Source organism: Phyllostomus discolor, chromosome 13 (assembly GCF_004126475.2).
Source record: "Phyllostomus discolor isolate MPI-MPIP mPhyDis1 chromosome 13, mPhyDis1.pri.v3, whole genome shotgun sequence".
NCBI lineage: Eukaryota > Metazoa > Chordata > Mammalia > Chiroptera > Phyllostomidae > Phyllostomus > Phyllostomus discolor.
In genome coordinates, this window is record NC_040915.2 from 16,846,605 (window position 1) to 16,852,726 (window position 6,122).

Consider the following 6,122-nt stretch of genomic DNA (forward strand, 5'->3'; position numbering starts at 1 on the left):
GAAAGTATTCTGCTACAAATTCATAAAGATGAACTTGGGTACTTGGCGACGGAATCCGTTTCCTGCTCGCTCCCTAGCCTCCATACCACGTGGACTTGCAGAGTCCCTGGCTGTGATTCTCAGTGGCATCCTTGGCCTTGGTGTACATGGTGGCATCTACCTACCTGTGGTGATTTGAGTGGGGAAAAAGGCATTATGAATGTTAGAGAATTCTCTTATGAAGAATTTGAAAAGAAAAAAAAATCTTTTTTTTTTTAAGAGAGAGAGCTTCATATTAATCAGGACAGTGTTTCGCCAGCATGAGTGTGCACGCGGAGTCCCCGATGATCTTGTAAAACTGCGGCTATTCTGTCTTCAATCTTCCCACACCAACCCATTTTTTTATAATATAGCCAGAACGCTCTTTTAAGCAAAGGTCTAATCATATTTTATTCTTCCTTAAAGAAGGACTTTAGACACTAGGCAGAGAAATAATGTGCAGTTTACACAAGGTCTCTGCCCTTGTGGAAGGGACATTTCAGAGGCTGTGGGGAAAACAGATAAAAAGTAAATAAGTGAGTGACTGAAGTAGGTGCTAGCTAAGCTCCATGGGGGCAGGAGTTTGATGTGTTTTTTTCCCCCTGCTCTACCCACAACAAGGAGACTGGAATACTTAACACCAAAGAAGCTCCATCAATGCTTGTTTAATGAATGACTGAATAAAGATAATGTCCGATGGGAATATGTCCTATCTCGGAGTCTGACCTATGGAAATGCACCAGTGACTGAGAGCAGGTGACTTGGACAGTGTAACCACAGAAGGCTCAAGATCTCCCATTCCTGTTTCCAGCTCCTTGGAACTTCTTTCAGTTTGTCAATGAGAACATGTTCAAAAAACCCAATATCCTATTCTTTCTGCCAAGGAATGCTCTTTCTCCATAGCTCTAACATCCGGTCTGCACCTAGCTCATTCTGACCTTACAGTTGAATATTTAACGTAGATTTGAACTCCTCTGAGAAGCTGGGTCAGGTGCTCCCCATTGTTGCTTGGAGCACTCTGTGCCTAGCCTTATGGCATCTCCCATCTTACCATATTTTCAATGATATTCATTCATGACGGGGAGTAGGAGAGAGGAGAGGAACTGGCCATGATTAAGCACAGTTAACTTTGGAGGTAGTGTTTTTCCATCACTTCTGAAAGCACAGAAGGCCCATCAGGCTGGTTGCACAGCCCTCCTCCTTTTAACACTCTTTGTGAATTAGAGGATTCTTTCCCTTAACTGTTGATCACAAGCATCTAAGTTATCCACTTGTTTGTTCTTCTGTTAATTATTTATGTATTCATTTCTACGTAACCCTGTTCCAAGTCCTCTCTGACGTGGGACAAGCATCAGTACCTATTGTGCCTGTCAGATCAGAAATGCAACATCAGCACATCGATAATTAGCATTTTGCTTTTAGAGGAAGAAAACCCTTTATCAATCCTCTTTCCAAGGGCATTTAAAATATTATGGGTCATGCACCGGACCTTTTTGTTTGTTTTAAATCTGACAAATTCTTCCCCCTGAAAAATGCATATTTTGTCCTTATACACATAAAATTTGGCATGCAATTTCTAGGGATTTATGACCTCTGAAACTGCTTATGTTTAAGATCCCCTGATAGATCTTAGCCTTTAAGCATGAAAGGCAAGGAAGCTCAGCTTTGAAAATCAAGGTTTTTTAAGAAGGAATAGACTTTTAGAGTGCAAGGTCAACTGTCATTCTGGTTTAGGAAAAGAGATGAACACCCAGCCCTTACCTCAGTGGTAGAACCAATGATGCATATATGTATGTACTTAGTCTTTCCTCACATCCTTCAGTGGAAAAAAATGATACAAAGAAGAGAAGGCCCTGGCCAGGTTGCTCAGTTGGTTGGAGCATTATCCTGTACACCAAAAGGCTGTGGGTTTGGCCCCAGGTCAGGGCACATACCTAGGTTGTGGGTTTGATCCCTGGTTGGGATGAGTACGGAGAGGACTGATCAATGTTACTCTCTCTCTCTCTCTCCCCCTCCTCTCCCTCTCTCTCTCCCTCTCTCTCTCTCTCTCTGTCTCCTTCTTTTCCTTACCCTCTTTCTTATATCAACAAATATATCCTTGGATGAGAATTAAAAAAAAAAGGAAGAGAAGAGAAGGGATCTCATCAACCCAGCAGCCAGGGAAATAGGCAAGGCGATGTCGCCTGAGACTGGGAGTCTAGCCTCCAGGACCCTGTGGGAGTCAGCCAGGGAAGACAAGTTGATTTGATGGCTGGCTCCCTTGCTGTATCAAAGCACCAGGATTCATTCAGGCATATCGTGGAATAATGGAGTGTGGGTTTAAAATAGTCTGAAATATATGAGAACCTGACACTACATTTACTAATGGAGATGATTTATGGTGTCACATTTAGCAGTGTTTTGGCCCTGACAACACTGTTTATATTCATCTTCTCAGCATAAGATCAGAGAGGAGGTATGTAACCAAAACCTCAAGCACTCTGAACCTGTGCATTTGTCTTTGGCTGGGATGATTAAAGTGGCTTGCCTCTGAGAAGCATGAGGGGAAGAAATGTGCAGTTTATTAAGAGTTTTGGCCAGTAATTGCATTGTTGGAACACGGTCTTCCGCGGTCAGCACTTTGTGGCTAATCATCAGTGAGCGTAATGAATGGCTCCCGGGCTTGTCGCTTCTGCTCTGCGGGCACCTAAGGTAATCCGCCGTAACTCTTCAGGTTGAAGTGACCTTATTGATGGTGAAAAGTACTTCTGGATGCTCTTCCAAATAAAGATCACAGTAAACATGACCACTGGAAACTGGCTTTTCCCAAACTGTTTGGGACTCTTTTGTTTCTGAAGAAGGAAGGTTCTCCCAGGCAAAAGATGTCTTTAAAAAAAAAAAAAGCTTAATTAGCATAATCTTGACTTTTTTTCCTGGTTAATGACAAAATGACTGGGTGGAATTTTTTGGAGACTTGTGAATTCCAGAGGTGTTTCTGCTACTGTCTTTCTGGGATCCCCATGGAGAGTCATTTAAACCTCTCAGCCTTTCTGGCTTCATGTCCAATGCCCACCCTGTCTCTCATCAGGGCAAGTAAGTCACTCTAAGCCTCTATTCTGTGGTCCTGTATGAAGACAGTACCACCTCTTCCATTTGCTAGGCAAGCTCCAGTGAATCATGCGTTAAAACACAACTGAGTTTGGCACAATGTAGGCGCTCAGCTAATTGTTGTTACTACTGTTGTTTCAAAGAAATGAACATGTGGGAGAAACCCATGAATTGGTCAAAGAAGAAATAAGTTGAAATAATAATACTCAATGTTCTAGGTTGTTGTTGTCCTGAAAAGTTGGTTTTGGCACCAATTCCATGTCAAAAATGATACTTTTCCTTTGACAATTTTTTAAATGAAATAATCTTCCCATGAAAGACTACTTGGCTCAAACTTAAATATTTTATTATTATTTATTCTCCTTTGTTGCTTTGTTTTAGAAATATGTAATGTCAAGTGTTTGCTCTAATTAAATCAAATGGGAGAAGCCAAGCAATAAGTATCAAAATATTAGAGCTGGACTAGGAAAAGCTATGATGATCACTTCTTGGCCTTTTGGCTAAGATGAAATATAGTATCTGTTCTTATCAGTTCAATATCTGATACACCCTCTATTCAAAGACAATATATTAAATGGATTTTTGGAATTGGGAGGTGGAGTAAGAGCTTGCTCCATCAACTCCACACATCGACCCCGTATTGCAATACTTCCGGGAACAGTACATATGGAGTTAGAATGCTACTCAGGTGATAAGGAGCTTTCCAGGGGTTATTTAAGTGGACCCAATGTAATCACCAGGGTCCTTAAAATTAGAGAAATGAAATGAAAGTGGAGGTCATGGTATTATGACAGTGTGATGTGAGAAGGACTGAACTCACCGTTGCTGGCTCTGAAGATGGGAAAAGGAGCCACAGACCAGGAAATGCAGAATACCTCCAGGATGTAGGCAGTGACAGGAAAGAAATGCTCTCCTAGAAATTCCAGAAAGGAATGCAGCCATGCAAATACCTTGATTGTAGTCCAGTGAGGCCTGTGTTGGATTTCTTTCTAACCTATACTAAGTTTGTGGGAATTTGTTATACCAGTAGAAAGGAACTAATACAATTAGCAATTATAATTGTTATTCTTACTTGTATAAACCACATTTGTATATGACTTATCTGTATGAGCTGTAAACATGCTTTAGCACAATTTTGGATACTGGGGGATATTTAACCATCCTAGCCTCTGTGAACAGGGGTCTAGAGCAGTGAGGAGGTTATGGAAGTAATCTAGGCAACACATGAAGGTGGCTTGACCATGTGTGCTATAGTCTGAATGTCTGTGTCCCCCCAGAATCCATGTTGGAATACTAATACCCAGTGTGATAGTGTGAGAAGTTGGGGCCCTTGAGAGGTCCTCAAGTCATGAAGGCAGAGACCTTATGAATGGAATTGGAGCTTTTATAAAAGATCTCACGGAGCTCCCTAGCCCCTCCCACCACAGGAAGATGCAGTGAGAAGTGCACAGCATGGAAGAGGGGCCTCCCCTGGCCATGCCGACACCCTGGGCTCGGACTCCCAGCCTCCAGAACTGTGAAGAAGAACTTTCTGTTGTTTATAAGCTACATGGTCTGTGGTATTTTGTTATAGTAGCTCAAATGGACTAAGACACTGGGTCAGTGAAAATAATAGGAATTGATCAGATTCTAGATATATTTTGAAGTTAGAGTCATCAATTTTTGCTAGCAGATGAAAAATAGGCTTGAGAAAAATAAAGAGTGAATATAATTGCAGTATTTGGGGCATAATTTTAACAGAGTGGCTGTGGATGGATCAGCTTTGGAATGTAAGAGAGAATTAGAAGTTTAATTTTTAGACACGATGGGTGCCAAATATCTCGTGGACACAGAGTAGAGAAGTCAGGTAGACAGTGAGATATGTGTGTCTGGACTCCAAAATCCAGAATGGCACAAACTCGGGAGTCTTTGATATGTTGTAAAAGTCAGCATAAGCGGGGCCGCCATTCCAGAGGAACTGCTTTGCATGCCTTGTTCACTGACCCTTTGGAATGGTTGAACTGGAACAGCCCCTTGGGCTGGGCCAAACCAACATTGTCCCACAAACAATTGCTGGTAAACCCAGAAGGAAAGTGGACACCCTCACCTCAAAGACCAGTGATTGTGAACTCTCTATCTGAAGATAGAACCGGTAACCAATTGTGTATAGCCAAGGGTAGCTCAGTTTATCAGCACCTACAGGAATCCCTTCTTTTTTTAATGTAATTATTCCCTTCCTTTTCTCATAAAAACCTGTTGCCTTCACCCTGTGATCAGGACACTATTTGGATTTGTGCCTGAATCTGGGCTTCCAGGATTGTAGTTCTTTGATCTGAAATAAGTGCTTGTTGCCTTTCATGCTGGTTTTCTAATCTTAGGTTTAAACCAATGATGTTTAAAGTCCTGAAACCATACAAGATCACCTACAGAGTATGTAGAGCAGTAATACTCAAGAATTGAGACCTGATGCACGGCCACTTTAAGAGGCCTGGGAAATAAGGAGAAACAGCCAAGGGGATACAGAAAGTTTGCTGAAAGGGAGGAAACAATGAGCAGAAGAGTGTGTGATCTCTGGAGCCAAGTGAAGATAGTGTCAATTCTTGTTCTTATACGCTGCTTGTCAGTCAAGCGGCATGAGAAATACCTGTAGACCCAAGGAATGACTGAGTCTTCCACAGCAGTTTTTCTCAACTCAGCCATAACTGACGTTTAGGATCAAATGCTTTCTGGCACGAGGGTTTCTCCTGCTCACTGAGGATATTTTGCAATAGTCCTGATTACTATGCAGTAGAGACCAAGTGTATGGTCCCAGTGGTGACCACCAAAAAACGTCTCCTGACGTTGTCAAATTTCCTTTGGGAGATACACTTGGCCTTGGTGGAGAAGTGTTGTTCTGCATATATTCTAATTTGCATTATTCCCATTTGTTCAGCCCCAGACAAGCAGAAAGCCCAGCAGGCTGATGGAAGAATGTCCTGGGGTAAAGGCAGAGTCCTCTGTCAGGAATGCTGGGATTGTGAACAGAAAGCCAGAAGCTT

The 6,122-nt window shown here is 42.1% G+C and overlaps 1 non-coding gene across 1 annotated transcript; it reads left to right on the forward strand.

The window, feature by feature from the left end:
* The first annotated feature begins 3,585 nt into the window (after positions 1–3,585).
* LOC114510488 lies at positions 3,586–3,776 on the forward strand. The gene has a single exon (XR_003685666.1). It is a non-coding gene; the product is annotated as a U2 spliceosomal RNA (small nuclear RNA).
* The last annotated feature ends 2,346 nt before the right edge of the window (positions 3,777–6,122 follow it).